Source organism: Sciurus vulgaris (genome assembly GCF_902686455.1).
Source record: "Sciurus vulgaris genome assembly, chromosome: 5".
Classification (NCBI taxonomy): Eukaryota; Metazoa; Chordata; class Mammalia; order Rodentia; family Sciuridae; genus Sciurus; species Sciurus vulgaris.
In genome coordinates, this window is record NC_136465.1 from 39,622,451 (window position 1) to 39,639,863 (window position 17,413).

The 17,413-nt window shown below is 38.2% G+C and overlaps 1 long non-coding RNA gene across 2 annotated transcripts in view; it reads left to right on the forward strand.

The window, feature by feature from the left end:
- LOC306662540 overlaps positions 1-17,413 on the forward strand; it is a 124,067-nt gene that overhangs the window by 20,089 nt on the left and 86,565 nt on the right. For both annotated transcript variants that reach the window (XR_013764144.1, XR_013764145.1), the window contains exon 2: positions 16,552-16,626. This is a non-coding gene — a long non-coding RNA (uncharacterized lncRNA). The remainder of the gene's footprint in view (positions 1-16,551; positions 16,627-17,413) is intronic.

Sequence of the window (17,413 nt, forward strand, 5' to 3'; positions counted from 1 at the left end):
GAGTAATTTTTCCAGTCTTCAGAGAGCCTTACTTGAGTTTAGCATCAACCACTTTCAAATGTCAATGTCAAAAGTATCTTCTTTTCTCCATGCTCAGAACTAATTACGTTGCTGCATTGTCCTCCCCCATGTGGGACTTGCTGAGAAACTTGTATATAGCCTTCAAAACCCAACTCTGTGTTCTCTATGGAATTGCAATCTCTAGTTGTGAGTGATTGACATACACAATGAAGAGGTGGCCTAAAAGCCTGAAGGTAACCTACGGTGAGGAGCCCTGGCTAACTTCAGAGCCAAGGCGTGAATTCCAAATCTATCTGAAGACATGCTAGTAATTTTTTTTTTTTTTTTTTTTTTTTACCTAGAACTGGAAAAACTAAAGTCCGGTCAGTAGCTGACAGCAGCTTGAAACTGTGCCCGTATGATCCTCTGCACCAGGAGTGTGACCAAGGTCTAGGTCACTCTCTCCAGTCATTTCACAATAGTCTTGCTTTCCCTAAGGTGGTCCTAAGGGGTGTTTTAAAGCTACAATCCAACCTATTAGGTGGTTATAAAATTAACCTATGAGGTTGCAAATAACATTTAAAAATGAAATGGAATAGGACAAAACAGTGTATTTTACATAATAAGGGTAAGAATTATTCATAGAACTTTTGTTTTGGTTTTAAAACTCTCTCCCCACCCGTGTGTGTGTGTGTGTGTGTGTGTGTGTGTGTGTGTGTGTGTGTGTGGTGTGCTGGTTCTTGATGTAAAATTTATTTCTCTGGGATGCAGTAAAAGGCAGTTTGAAAGCTGTTGTCTTAGAAACTCTGAAGCAACCTGGGGTTTGGATGTTGATCAAGGAATCACAACCACCCTGTAATGCCAAAAAGCTAAACTAGAACATTGCTTTGGCACAAATTCATGTGTGTCATGTGGCTTTTGCCAATGCCAGCTTTCAATTATTCATATAAATGAAGACAAGGATGTCTTAGATAATTTATAAATACTTGTGTCTCGTTTGACTCTCTTTGCCCCCTTCATTTGAGAAACATGAATTGCATATCCAGTACATGTCAGGGCCAATTCTAGATGCTGGGAGATAACAATGTGGAAGTCAGACCTTGCCCTCACAGAAGGTAAGACATTTCCGAACAAAATGTCTTACAATTCTGAATAACGAAGTTAACGGGGTTGTTTTATCTCTTTCTTTTTTTTAGCTGTCAACCTTCTCTGATAAAAAGGCTAATAAACAGAAACTGGTCAAATAGCAACCGAAGGGAAAATAGAGGAAAAAACGGAAACTGAATGACACATAATTAGACTCTAGGTATTTGAGGCAATAAGGGAAGTAATAAAATGTCATACACATGCTTAACTTCTAAAATTGGAAGAAAAAAAGTAAAAAAACAAAACAAAACAAAAAAATCCCCAGGAAAACAAAAACAAAACCTCCTCATTTTATCTATGCATACAGAACCTCAGAAGTATTGTTATTGACATTGAATGTCCTGGATTTTCTTCCTTGGAAGTGAACAAGAAACCCCTCCCCACCCCCATTTAATTTTGAGGCAGATTTCAAATTTTTCTCTGGGAGCAAAGATAATGTGACAAGGTTTTGGGTTTTTTTTTTTTTTTTTTTTTCCCTATGCTATTTATTTCCCTCTGTTCTAGTTACTTTATGTTGGTTTGTAACATTTAAGGATGGCCAAGTAAAATCCCTTTGGAATAATCATTCATAAGCATTCCATATTTAGTTAACCATTAAAGTAAGGAAAGCAAAGTACTTGCTTTTTAAAGGGTGGGGTGGGGTGTATGTGTGGGGAGGGAGGGAGAGAGAGAGAGAGAGAGAGAGAGAGAGAGAGAAGTATGCGGCAGTCTAAAGACTCCCATGTTCTGTTTACATGGGAATTTCAAAAGCTGACAATATCTTTCCTTCCTTCCTGCTCCTTGATGTAGTCTAAAGATTCCCATGTAAGTCTGATTTAAATTTAAAATATTTATACTGTTTCATGTACTCAGATACTCTTCTGCAACAGATTCCACAGTGCAAGGGCTTGATAGCTCCTAAACTCCTGTTTTCTTTTCTTTTCTTTTTTTCTCTCTCAACAAACTCAGTCTTAACTATCATATAATTTTAACTTTAGGATTCATTCCACATTCCTGCAGGAAGTCTTCTTTTAAACATGATTATATACTTCAAGAATGGAGATGCTCATTTTTTACTGAGTTGTATTTTTTTCTAGTTGATTCTCTACTTCCTGGTAGCATATTTTTGATGACACATCCCTAGCAACAGTAGTTCTATTTATAATAAACTGAAGAAGAAACATGGACTTTGGCTAACCTGAGTGTACAAAGCACACCCGAATGTAATTGTAATTTTGTCCAGTGGTGATGATGTGGTCCAAAGTTTATCAGGATTTCCACAGAAATCTGTTCTGTGGGAGGAAAATTTACCAGTCATTACAACGCATAATGTTGTAAAATGATGAAATAAATTGAGATAGAAATTCCTAGTCTTTTGAAATATTTTAAATTTAGTTTTTTAAAAATAAGTAAAAGGGACAGAGTTGAACTCAGTGCATGATCTGAGTCCCCTCAATATTTAATTCAGCCAACTACACTGGGTATTTATTGCTTTGGTTAGGTTTTTTGCTGTTATAATGAAAAGACTGGAGAAGAACATTTTAGAGGAGGAAAAGTTATTTGGGGGCTCATGGTTTCAGAGGTCTCAGTTCATAGAAGGCTGGCTCCATTCCTTGGTGAGGCAGAACATCATGGTGGAAGAATGTAGTGGAGGAAAGTGGCTCAATCAATATATGATCCAGAGGCCCAGAGAGAGAGGCATGGGGCACTCTGCTCATCAAGGACAAAATAAATATTCCAAAGGTACACTACCAGGGACTCACCTCCTCCAGTCACACTTTTACCTGACTTTAGTTACCACTGAGTTAATCCCTATCATGGAATTAATTTGCTGATTGAGTTAAGGCTCTCATAACCCAATAATTTTACTTCTAAGCTTTCTTGCATTATTTCACACATGAGCTTTGGAGGACACCACATATATAAGCCATAACACTTATTCTGTTAACTCAATTGTGAGAACTGCAGAGGTAAATAGGAGGTCATCTTCAACTTAAGAAGATGAATCCTATGAATTAGATGTACACAGAAAAACAAAATGTGAGGCAATATGCATTTGCAATAATAGAATACATTTCATTAAGTTCAAATAGTCTCAGAGGAATGAGGAATGCCTCTTTGTAGATTGGAGTATTGGGAGTGTTGTATAGAAAAGAAAGAGCCCTGAAAGAGAGAGAAAATTTCAACCATTGGGACAGGGAGGATGAAGATAATTCCAGATTGAATGAGCAGAAGACTAAATGTTGGTTTCCTCTTTTGACTTTTTGGTATGGAGTATAGGGAGATGGTCAAAATGGCAGGTGGGGGCTAGATTTTAGAAGGTCTTGAATACTGTGCTTTCAAGTTCAGTGTTTATAATCTGTGGAGAAGGAAAGTCCATGATAACTTTGAACAAAAACATGTCACCGTGAACTTTTTTGTTGTTTTAATCATATTTTTCATTTGTATTTTCAAGTTCGTGCAATGTTTCGTTATTTTGATTTTACTTTTTGTTTGTTTCAGGACGTTAAGCAGTAAGTAACTAGCCTTAAGAAGGAATGCTAGAAGGAGGGTGTCCAGTTTGAATGTGATTAAAATGGTCTAGAGGAAAGATGATACACTAAATATTATGAATCAGAAGGCAAAGAAGGAATAGAAGGATATACTCTTGAGTCAAATGAACCCAACTTGGTAATTGGTGGATAGGTGGTTGAGGGCAGGTAAGAAAAAAGTACTAGTAGAGGACAATTCTACAGATTCTGACTTTTGTGACAGAGTAGATAGTAAAAGCATAATGGATTAATGGCTCACTGAGAAAGGAAAAGTGTGCTTTGTGGTTGTTGTGGGGAAGAGCAGAGGAAATGATTATTTTTGTTTTGACCAAGGTAAGATAGAAACACATATTTAGAGCAGTGCTTCTCCCATTTTCACGCACATAGAAATCACTGGGGGCTTTGGTTAACATGCACATTCTGATTCAGCAGGCCTGGGTATGGTCTATCATTCTATTTTGTTTTTTTTCCATAAGCTCCCAGGAGATCTTATTCTCCTATAGCAAATATCTGGAGCCTGGAGAAAAAAGCTAGTTTAGGATAACTTGGATGCCATTTTATATAGATTGAAATTAAAGTCATGGAACCAGAGGCACTGACATTCGAGAGTTCAGAATAGAAAGAGAAGTGGGAGGGAGACAGGCTCAGTGGATGTGTCTCAACACAGGAGTCAAGAAAGAAGATCCAGAAAAATGCTAAGAAGAAATAGGCAGTGGTGTTACAAGAAAGAGAGGAATGCTTATAATCACAGAAGCTCATGGATGAATTTGGGAAAAAATATGGCTTTACCAGAGTCAAATGCCAAACAGTTCCAAATGCATGAGGATTGAGATCAGGTATGGGGATGAGCAAATTTTCAGTGACTTTTAAGACAGTGCTTTCTGTAGAAGAATGTATGTTAGATGACATAACTGAATGGGAAATAAAGATGAAGTATAAATGAGTAGAGATTGTATTTTTCTTCCAGATAATTGTTGTTGTGTGCAAACACAAGGATAGTTTCTTGAGAGTATTATTATTTCAAATGGAGATTTTATTTCTTGGGATGAGAAAACTACAGCATACTACAGCCAAGTGAAAGAAGCCAATAGAGCCACAGGGTAATGATGACTTAGTGGAAGATAAAGAGAGGTCTCAGCAGCATAGAAATGAGCTCGGGAAAAGAAGAGGGCTGTTTATATCTGTTTTAGTTATGTGCAGCTATATAACAGACCACCTCACAATTTCATGATCTGAAACAATAGCATTTCATTTGTTTTCACACTTCTGCATGTGGGCTGGGCTCTACCCAAATGTCTTCTTTTTGCTCAAAGTCATCCTAACTATGTTTACCTAAAGTGGCCACAGTTTGGGTCTGGGGATGTCAAAATGCCTTCCTCACTTATCTAATCCTTTAGTGTGGGTGGCTGACATGTGAAGTCTTCTCTCTTATCCATCAGGTACTCTCTTTCCATGACCTTCCCAGCAGAACAGCCTGGACTGTTTTCCTTGGTGGTTTGGGGAAGAAAAAGGTTTAAGGCACCAGAACTCATATAGCATCATTTCTTCCATATTCTCTATGTCAAAGCAGGACCTTCTGTAGGCCACAGGGCGGCTGATATTCAATGGGAGGGGTCTCCGCAAGGACACAGATAAGGGAAAGTATTATACATTAAGACCTTTTGCAATAATCTACCACTCTGATTTTAAGACCAGTAATACATGTATAAATACATTTAAAAAGGAAGGTAGGATTAATGTTGTTTTGGAATACTTCTCAAGTGAGAGGAGGTAACTTAAAGAAGATCAGTTCTTCAAGTTAGGCCTTTAAGAAGGCCTTAATTCATACAACTAAAGGAAGTTCATCTCTTACAGAAGTAATAATGAAGGCATTTATATGAATTACAGTGAAATATCCTTATAAAAAATAAAAATAAATTGTAAAACCACAGTGGATCTCTAGAATACAGTTGCTGTTAGGGAATACAACATGATAAGAACCTGACTTTAATATAAATTTCCTTTTTTTGGCTAAAATATTTTTGAGATGCATGTGTCATTTGTACCTTCATATTTAGTGTACTTTGAGTGAAACTAACACTGAGAACTGTGAAGTTTGATATTTTATCTGAATTTCAAGCTAACACTTTAGTATGCTATAGATACTAGAAGAAGACATAAGACTCTTGCATCCGAGAAAAAAGATTTTGTTATTCACTGAAATAGTGATATCTAGAATATGAGAATTCTCCTGGGTCACTTCTCTTAGCCTCAATACCCACAAAGAAATGCAAAAAGGACCAGGTCACACCTAAATGTATAATGGGTTGTATTGGAGAACAGAAAGCTGTCCTTAAGAAACCTGAATATTTTATAAAGGGCAGTTGGTATACTTGCTTTTTGCTTGGAGGGACATATAATTTTTTATTATACCTTATGGTATATAGATGTATATTTCTTGTTGTGTAGGGAAATACTATCATTATCTTCTAAAGCTGTAAGCAACCTTATCCTTTGCTTCAGAAGGGAACCCTATCTTTATTTTTCAATACTGTTTGTTTTATAAAGCATCCTTGAAAACATAGCTTTAAGTAATGATAGCATTTTCGTTTGCAAGACATGCAGAACTGTTAGTGACCCAAAGAGAATTGTCTTCCAACATCTGATTTTGAAATATTACCTCACTGTGCAAGAAATGGTCAAAATGAAATCGAAGTATTTCTACCATGAAGAAATATTTTAGAGTACTCTGCAGTACATAAGTAATTTAAAATATTCTTCATTTTAAATTTGTAGCATGTTTATTTAGGTATCCAATTTTCAATCAACAAATTTTTCATGTAGGCAGTGAAAGAACAATACAACGGAAGTGGTAAGTGGCTTTGTACACTGCAGTCAGTGTCCAGCTACTGGACTGAACATTTGAGGAATCATAATCACCAGTGTATTCACAGGACACATTAGGCAACAGCAACAAACGGTCTTCCTTAGTATGGCCCTGCGTAGGTGTCCCTTGTTTTAATACCCAGACTCTAGACTATCTCAAGGGCTTCTTACAGAACACTGGAACCATTTATGCTCTGGGGTGTACCTAGATCTACAAATGCTCTAGGAGATTTGTTCCAGCACAAGATATGAGGTAGACACATAGGTAAGGCCATGACATTTATTTATATTTCAAATTCACTGTGAGATGATGGGGGGGCTGATGTAGTACCAATGGAATTCAAAAAATCTCTTTCAAGTAGGATAAGAAGTTGAGGGTGTTCATGGAATGCTTTCACTCATTGGTGAAGTTTGATTATGATACTTACTAATCTTATGTAATTATATTTTTCTAACAACTTTCAAGACACCACATGTATTCCAGCTATAAACAGATACATATAATGTAGATTTAATTTTATTCAATAGGTCTTTATGGGGGAGGATTGTCAATTCCATATCACGGGTAAATAAAGGAGCATATCAGATGACATACTGAGTAAGGAAGGCAGGATACGGATTGGAATTAGTAATGTTCAACTTTCTGCTTCATCCTTGGAGTACCAATATTTAAATTTCTTCTTGTTGTCTCCTAAATTTATGCTCGCATTTCTTTTCATTTGCTTAGTTAAGTTTGAAGTATAATTTTATTTTAAGAGGGGAGCACTAAATCAATTATCTTCTTGATGTTCTAGTAATGTTTGGTAACTTGGTGAAATACTGAAGTGGTTTAGAATATACCTTTAGTCAATATAGTCAAAGAGAATAAGGAAAGAAATCAGGGGAAATAATGATATATCAACATCGACTTCTTTTTCAGCATTCACTGTGCTTAACTTTTCCTCTTATGACCACCTAACTTCCTCCTAAATACTGTATTGTCATACTCCTATTTTCATATTACATTATTAAAAAGGTTTTTATCACTCTAACAAAATATCAGAGGCAGCCATTTTTATAAAGAGGCTAGTTTAGCTCCCAGTTCTGGAAGTTCAAGGGCATGGCATCTGCATCAGCTCAGTTCTGGGAGAGTCCTCTTAGGGTGTCACATCCTAGTAGATGGAGACGGTAGGAGCATATGTAGGATCAATGAATCCCATCTCAGAAAGTCAGAGAGCTCTGGGTGGGGCCAAGATCAGGCATTTATAAGAACCTTCTTATAAGAAGAATCAAAGGGTCTTGCAAGAAACTTCAATTGACCTTCAATTCAACTTCCTCAATTGACCTAGGACCTTCCTCTGGCCCCATCTCCTAAAGGTTCACAGCACCTCGGCACTGTCACCCCAGGAACCAAGCCTTTATCAGGATAGGAAAGCCAACATCCAAACCATAGCACATCACTTCTTTAAATATTTTCTTCCTTATTATTTTCTTTGTTTTTCTATCTACTGTTTTCCTTTCTTCTTTTTCCCTCACTTAATATTTTCTGAAAACGAATTCTTATCACTGCATGGTTTTACCCTTTTCCAGAGGCAGAGAATGATCATTAGAAAGATAAATGACTTTGGAGAAATTAATAAAACACTCTTTCTGAGGAAGAACTCATATTTCCTGTTTAGGAGATTTTGATATCCCGATTTTTTTTTTTTTTTTTTTCAAATGATCTAAGGTACTCCTTGGATTATCTTGCTAATTTTTGATTGTGTAGAATGTCAAGTCTAACTGTGCAGGATGACCAGCAAAAGAAACACTGATTCACAGATGCAAATCTATCTCACCTTAAGCAAATAAAATGGTGACACCAAAGTGAGAGGTAGAGCAACTGTGGACTGGATATTTGTTTCTCTCCCAGTTTTTGTATTAAAACTCTAACTCCCAAGGTGCTGGTATGAGGAGGTGGGTGGGGTCTTTGGGACATGATTAGGTCATGATGATTGTGCCTGATTAATAAGATTAGTGCCATTCAATGGAGGCTCTAGGGAGATACCATACCCTTTCTGCTATGTGAGGAAAGAGAAAAGAGGGCCATCTATGAACCAGGAAGTGGGCCATTGCCAGACACTGAATTTGCTGCAGCTTGACTTTGGACTTCCCAACCTCCAGAACTATGAGCAATAAAACTTTGTTGCTTGTCAGCCACTCCATTTATGGTATTTTTATTACAATAGACTGAATGGGCTTGGACAAAAGATCTTCCTCAATGAAACATTAGGCTGGGGCTGGAGTTGTGGTTCAGTGATGGAGTACTTGCCTGATATGTGTGAGGCCCTGGGTTCGATACTATGCACTGCATATAAATAAATAAAAGATCCATTGACATCTTCCTTGTGCCGTTGTTAACAGAAGTGTGTGTGAGTGCCCAAACTTAAGGAGCTGTGCATTTCAAACAGATGAATTTTGTTATATGTAAATAGTGGTTCATTAAAGCTGGTTTAGGAAAAAAAATGAAAAGATCCATTGACAACTAAAAAATATATTTAAAAAATCAGGCTTCTTAGGCAGTATTATTGTTTTTTAAAGCATAGAAATTACTTGTTAAGGACAAGAGTCCATTCAGCCCTGTTGACAAATATCAGAGAGATGGTTGGTTTCTGCTTGGTTAGCTCTACAGAGCTAAGCAGAAGAGAGTCAGTAAAGGGAGCTGAAATGGTAGGACTATAAGCAGAGGAAAAACTGTAGGAAAAAACAAAACCCAATTCAGATTTGCCATTGTACAGTGAACTGCAAGGAAATGGCTATCATAAGGGACCAAACCCAGGAATATAAAATTCAAATGGGGTTTTTTGAACCGGGAAGACCTGACTGCCCGTGTCAGGATGCGTCTATTTCAAGCAGTTATCACTATGCTAGCTTTTTCTTTGGTTGAAAGGACTTTGGGTCATGCATTTATCTTTCTTTGAATGCATGTGCCTGTTGGATGCCTGACCAGTTTAAAAAAAAAAGCAGTAATGTAGTAGTTAGCAATGGCTGAGAGAGCAAGAGGAAGGCACATAACCTGAGCATCTGTATGAATCTGGCAAGTAGTAATAAAAACAGCAGATATAGTTTATTGGCCAGGCTTAATGCTAGGATGTGAGGATACAGTGTTATACAGGTGAATTTAGTCCCTGTTCTGAATCTTACAATCTGATGCAAATCCACCAAGAATCAGGGAACTCACAGACACCGAAGCTAAAACTGGTGCTTCAGGTTGTCAGACAAGACAAATCAAATTTCAGACAAACATGCCCCAAACTATTTCTTCTCCAGGCAAAATGTCTTTTTCCAAACAGAGGGGCAGAAATTGTCAGTGGCTGTGATGTATCAAGGTCTTGCAGAAGGGAACAAGGAGGACAGAGAGGGACAGGAAAATTGGTTGTCCTGCCTAGAGTAGAAAGGGCAGGATTGTTAACCAGGGCAGAACCAGACCTGCAGATCTTATCCCATCCACTGGTCAAACATTTACTTTTGATAGTAGTGGAGCTCAGAAAATGATACCTTAACGTATGGCAACTTGGAACTAAAGAATAAACTCCAAGGTTCCTCTCAGCAATTTCTACCCCATTATTTTAACTCTCTTTTTCTCCAAAAGAGGGAGAAGTCTTTCAGAGAAAGCCCCCTTCGCAGAAGGAACGCAACTGTTAGGACATTTCATCAACCAGGAAAATTTGGCTCTGGAAGAAAAGAAAAAGACTAAAGCTGTCCTCACTTAGAACACCTCACCTGGACACTTTTCATCTATTCTTCTGAGGGCAACTCTGAGAGGTTACCTGAGAAAATATCTCTAGAAGACATCCTTTTTCACATGCACCCCTTCCCTCACTCCTCCCATAGCTTGTCACCTCCACCCTCCAAGATACTGCAAGGCCCTCCCTAACCAAGTCTCTATTCTTTGCAGCGTGGGAAGTTATTTAAGCCTCAACCATCTGGCTCTTCTGTAATGTTCATACTTTGTATTTGTCTCCTGTGCTGTTATTTTTCCTTGTGCATGTTAGTAAAATTGTACGTCTTTTTCCCCTATTAATCTTCCTATCATAACTTCATTTCAGTGAAACCTCAGAGGACAAAGGGCCTACAATAGACATATCTACACTCCAAAGAGAGCATATCGTGCACACATATACCCAGTGAGGGTTGTGTCTGGTTGTACTACTCCTATTTTTAGTCTTCTGTATGTGTCTTCTATCTATTACTTCCCTCTAGGATTTGAGACTTATTATACCTCAGGAATTGTGCTTGGTGCCAAAGAAGTAAGAAAGAAATGTGGACCTTCCACTAATAGGGTCATTTTTTTGTTAGGAAAAAGAGGTGGGAATAAAAGATGACAATACAATCTGTTTAAGCACTGTATTGTTTAAAATTTGAGGGGTTTCTGAAGATAGATTCTCTAATAACAGGGAAATGTTTTTAATGGAATGTTAAATAGGAGGTAAAATTTATGCAAGAGTTTGAATAGCTAATGGTTTGCCAAGTACTGCACATGGTTCCAGAACTTTAGGTATAGATTTAGACTGAGGAAAAAATATATTCTAGGCAGATAAATAGTGTATGTAAATGTAAAGGAAGTATGAACACTTATAGAAAATTCAGGATACCTTAGGCTTATTGTATAGGAAAGGACAGTTAGAGGTAGGTTGAAAAGGCAGGAGACAGATAATTAACTTCTTAGTTTATTGCAGTATGCTTAAATTGGAGTGCCTGCTCTGTCTCTGCCTTTTTATGGGTCCTGTCTGTCTGCCCGGTCTAGTCAAGCTTTGCTAAAGGTGTGGGCCAAGTTAACATGACTCTGACTCTTCCTGGTGGTAGCTGAATGGTTTAGAGGATCCTTAGAGTAAGCAAAACACAGACTTTACTGAACCACTCAAATGATTCTCTTTAAAAATATGAACTAAAAATCATACCAGTGTATGATGGATATGTGATCAGAGGTCATTTAGCGCCCTATTTTACCCATATACCTCCTGCACTAGAGTTAGAATGTACACAGAAGGAAACAAGGGATATAGTAGGTGATCAGAGAGCAGCAGATGTGAACTCATGTGACTGATGAGAGGTATTGTGGTACACTTCCCATCTGGGTATGTCATGGGATGCCACTGCCAACTCTAATAAACACCTCTTTGGGGAGAGTCTTAATATACATGCCATTGTAAAAACTTTGGATTTTATCCTGTAAATATGAGGAATCTATGAAAGGTGTTTGCAGGATTAACATCAGATTTGTTCTGTGTTGTCTTACAAATCAACTGAAACATGGAGAATGGTTCAGTGAAGAGCAAAACCAAGAAAGAAAAATGCTAGAAAGCTTTTGGAATCATGTAGACAAGGGCTAACAAATGCCTGAACTAAGGAGAGGACATTGGCAAAGAGAATCTAGACCTAAGAGGTATTTAGAAAGCATAAACAATGTGAACGTGTCATCAAGGAGAAGGGATAGAAAAATAGGTCATGAGTTAGTCTGTGTGAATATCATAATGGTAATCATGGTGAAGAATTTAGAAGGAGATAGATTTGCAAGTGAACAGAAAACAAGATAAGTTTTTGGGACATTGAAGAAAATATAGGACATTCTTTAGGGTTATAGGCTCCAAGAAAGATTCTTCTTAAGATGGTAGTTGAAAAAATGGGAGTAAGTGGAATGAGGAGCAAAAAGATCTAAAGTGGAACTTGAATAAATACCAATACTCAAGTGATGAGCAGAATAATAAACTGAGAAAAAGACCAAGAAGAAATGAGTAAGAGCCTGAAGAAAAGCCAGGAGAAGAGCGAAAAAAACCCAAAATTATATATATATATATATATATATATATATACACACACACACATATATATATGCATCAAATTATGCAGTACAGTCAATGAATATAGGGCTTGCATTTAGACATTCAAGGGCAATGGTAGATTCCAGCCCAAGGCGTACTGAATCCCAAGGAACAGATTGACAGGCTGGGCATAGACTCTGGATTTAGGAGCCAGTGGGCACAAGCTGGCTGTTGGGTAAGCTGGGATCCACAGTCTGGTTCAGACTCAGGCTTATAACCAGTGAAGGCTGTTAAGGATTTGTTAAACACCATACATACTTGCAAGCCTGGGATTTTTTTTTTTTTTTAACTGTTAGCTTCCTTTATTCTGAATTTTAATGACCTAACTATCTAAGAGCATTTAAGAACTGCATTTTTTCCAAGCTTATGAAACCTCCCACTTTGCTAATGAGAGAATACAATTACTGTCTAACCCAAATAATTGAATGGCTAAGTAAGATAATTTAAAGAATTGGGAAGAGTCATGAATGCAAATAAGCAATTTTGTGTAATGTTCCTGTGCCCCTCCCAGCTGAAGTCACTAGTGCCAGGATTTGCAGACCTAACTTTAGTAGACCTGATGAACTACACCCAGGAGACCTGCTGGTGAGGTTTGTGGCCCTGGGGAGCTCAGGATTCAGTCTGGCTATGTCTCAGCCTGCTACAGGTGGTCCTGGAATTTTCTGGCACCCACATCCCTCAGTGTCTGTCTTCAGTGGATTTTGCTGTGTTTTTCTATCTAGACTTCAAGGTCACTTGCCATCTGCACTCCTGATGCCTTTCCATGCAATTTGGTAAGAGTTCCTTCATCGCTGACATTAACTTGAGCCAGACCCGAAATATGCCCGAATTGCCGGCTCTCTCTGGCTCCTCAGCCCTGGGCAGCAGGAGTTTCCCACAGTTTCCAGCCACCTCCACCTCCCTGTTTGGCTGTGTTCCAAGGGCTCAGCCTGCTGGCCCTCATTCATTCAAAGTTCATGATGTTTAATCACAAGTAAATGGCTACTTTAGCAGAAAAAGCATTTAATTTGTGTCTGTACTTTTCCAGAGACAAAGTCCAATAGAAGGAATGAAGTATCCCATTCAACCTAAAGCAGTGGCTAACTTTGCTTGAAAAACCGCTCAGATCTCCCTGTTTTGTCACTGACAGGCATGAGTAAAGGAAGGGGTGAGACCACTTTTCAGCAGAGATGTGCTTCTTCACAGTGAGCAAGGGACAATAAGGGGTGGCCATAAAATGCCTGCTCTAGGATTAAGAGTCTGAACTATTGCGTTAAGAATTGGCTGTGGAAAACCTCAGATATGTTTGGTATGCTGTTGTAATTTGGTTAACAAATAATCCTGCCCATTTTCTTTTCTAAAACAAAATTTGGCATTTTTCCTATTGTAGAACAACAGCAATGCTGAGTTAAAGAAAGTCAGATTTATTGTCTTATGAAGTTAAATTTTTATCTGAGATTAAAAATATGTAAGGGACTATGTTATGGTTAAAAAATAAAAAGAACTACAGGTTTTTAAAATGTCGTTCCATTATTATGTAAGAGCCCAAGATAAATTCTATCTTAGATACAATCTTATACTACATTCCTCCCTCCATCCTTGAGAAAATCTAAGTTGATCCACTGCTTAATTAGCCTTTGGAATATTTTTGGTTTAAATATTTAAACATTTTTAATATTTAAAAATTAGTTTTTTCTTAAATAAATAAAGATTGTTGATCTTATTTCCAGTTTAGAAATGTTTTAGAATGTTTAAAAATTATTAATGGATTAAAAAATATTCTTCTTTCTATAAAAGATAACAGCTTTGATACAACTACTGATATACCCATATTTTAAGGTGCCACTTATCTTTTCTGCTTTGATGAAATATTTAGGTGATTTCTGGCCAGGGGAGATCAATAGAATAGGGCTGAACACTTTGTCAATATATTGAGATTCTTTTTATTCCCAGACACAAATGGACAGAGGCAGCTTTGATCTTCAGAAAAAAGTATTTAACTACTAAAAATAGCTCTTAGAATGTGAAGTCACCAAAGAGACATCTGAGCCTGGGAAAAAATGAGCCCTGTGATTTGCATTCTGTGATAAGACGACTTCATAGTATACTGGGGACTGGAAGGAGACATCAGATTCCCATGCCGTCCCCAGAGGTGCTTATTTTGGGACTGCTTACAGAGGATAAAAACATGTTTGTACACTAAAGAGAAGGAGCACACAACTGGCTGTGTTGGTGGCAGCGCAGGCTGCACTTCTCTCCCAGCAGTCAGAGCTCAATTTGTGGAGAAATCAGATTAGCAACTTCATTAGCCTTTCAAATGCCTGGCTGTGAGGTCTGACTGAATGAGGTCACTGGAGGCCAGTGACGAAAACCCACAGCTGCAGGAGTAAGTGTTCATCAAGAGGAGGATGCGAATATTTGGAAAGAGCTCAGAATATACTTTCTTCTTTTCCTGTCTCCTATTTAATCCTTGGAATTGCTTGTGTCTTGTGTATTTTAGAATGGGAAGTGTCCGGCTTCGAAATTATTTTGAGGTTAATGGCTCTTAGGGGACATTTGGCTGTTAACTACGTTCCTGTAGCCCTTCCCCTGCAAATTGATGTCATCCTTCTCTTTGTAATCAGTAGGATCCCACTGTGGCTGGAGACAGAGATGGAGGTCAGGCCAGGCTGGAGGTGGGGGTGAGGGTGGACACCAGACAGGGAGGGGCTTGCCCACACCTCCCTGTCCTCCCATCTCAGGCCACAGGTGGGCAGTGGAGCTGAGGGTTAAGTGGGAAGAGGGCAAGCCAGTAGCTCCTGCCTCAGATGTCTCCATCTGAAACTTCAGAATTGTTCTCTCATCCTTTCACACCCTTTCCTATTTAGAAGGGACTTTATAGGAGTTGGGGCTCCCTCTGAATCTTAGCACAAGGTATTGCAAGTGTCCCCAAATAGTGTGATTACCTTGCTAGGGTGATGGACTGAGACATTCAGTGAGTTCTATTAGTGACCAACCACCTGTCCTGCTGATCAGACAACCAGAAACACCATTCAAAGTAATTTTCTGGGAAAGGTGGGGAGTTCTATGATTAAATGTTAGTGTCTATTTTCATGTAAATGTCACATTAGTTTGTTTTCAGTCCCCTGTGGTTGTAGCCTACAGAAAATAAAGAGTATGGATTGCTCAATTATTATAGCTCTAAGGAGAATCCTTGTAGGAAGGAAAGCATTCCCTGCTGACTCTTGGCTTAGGTGTATTAGTGCTAATTTGTGGCTCCTTAGGACATTCATAATTGTAAATATAGCCTTGTTCCACCTGTAATAGCAACCATATGGTCTTATGGCTTAGGTCTTTATAGAAAGAACTGATCAGCTTTTACTAGTTAACTGCCTCTGAATAGTCTCTTAACATATCTTTGCCTCAGTGTCCCCACCTGTAAATAAAGGGGAAATAACATTATTCTAAGAATGTGTTAGAGAGAGTGCACTATGCTGTTCTGCTTACCACATAGCAGGGATTCAACAAGTAGCATGCATAATTAATTACTATTAATTAAAACCTTACAACTCTTGTACTGTATGTTCCTGTTAATCATTACCAAGGCAGCTTAAGTTGCCCTAATTCCCCCCACCACTTTTTTTTTTTTTTTTTTTTTTTTTTAATATACTCTTTCAGGCTATTTCAATGTGAATTTGTAAGCTTGTGGTTTTTAAATTTTATGTTGAAGAATCAGGAATCAGCTGAACAGTGGGTTAAAATGCAGGTTCCCTGGCTCCACCAGGCTCTATCTCTGTTTGTGGTGAGGCCCAGAATTGCAGGGTTAGAATACCCCAGGGAATCAGACTGATTGCAATTTGAAAGCTAAGACTCTAGGTATGAAGCACCCTGCATTTACCTGAGTCTTCGGCTTCTCATCATGCTGCTACCTGTCATTTATCAAGTAGCCAATTACGTGCAAAGGGTTAATCTAAGGGCTTTTCCCACCTTTGAAGTAGGATCTGGAATCTTCCCAAAGGCCCATGTGTGGCTTGGTGTCCAGGGTGGCACTATTGGGAGGTGGTGAAACTCTAAGAAGTGGACACTAGTGAAATGTTTCAGGCAATTGGAGGTGTGCCCTTGAAGGGGACTGTGGGTCCCCAGTTCCTTCCTTTCTTTTTCTCTTTCTGGCCCTGAGTTGACTGGATTTTCTCTGCCATGCATTTCTGCCATGTTGTGTCGTCTCTCCACAGACCCAGAGCCACAGGGCCAAAGCCTCATGGACTGGAACCTCCAAAACTGTGATTCAGAGTACATCTTTTCTCTTCGTGAGTTAATTTATCCCAGGTATTCATTGTACTGACTGAATGCTGACTGCACACACATAGTATTTGGTGTTTGTAATAGTCACAATAATAATTAGTGCCTTGGTTTTATACTGCAGAACTGGGATGCCCTGGTTATCTCCATTCACAAATCTGACCCCTGGGCTGAGATGTCTAGAAAATCCAAATTCTGACTTGTATTGCTCATTCTTTGTTTTATGTTAATTATTACATGTATGTGTGTGTGAATACATATGTACATGTATATAGTATATATATGTTATATGTATATGTAATGTAACTAAGCAGTATTACATTATGTATTCATTTATTTGCATTGCTATAAAATCTTCAATTGAATATTTTATATTGAATATTATATATGTAGTTGGCCCTGGCTTATTCTTCAACAGTTATTGATATATATATATAATATATATATATATATATACATTATATATATACACACACACACACATTGTATCTATCTATATATGTATATCATAGGTGTTTATATACCTGTTGAAGAATAACCCAGGACCAACTATAGTATATGTTGAGTCTAAATTAGAGCAGTATTATTGTGAAGTAAGTTTTGAGTACCTTTGAAATCAGATGAGATTGTGGAAGGTACTTTTTAATGGACTACAGAAGGGAATTGAGAAAGCATCTCTTGGCATGGGGGTAATGGCAGCATGATGTCTTTTGGGCGGGCATTACACCTGGTCCAGTTCTCTACGAGGTCTGGGATGAGTGGTGGAGTCTAATGAAGACTCAGAGTTAGGCAGCA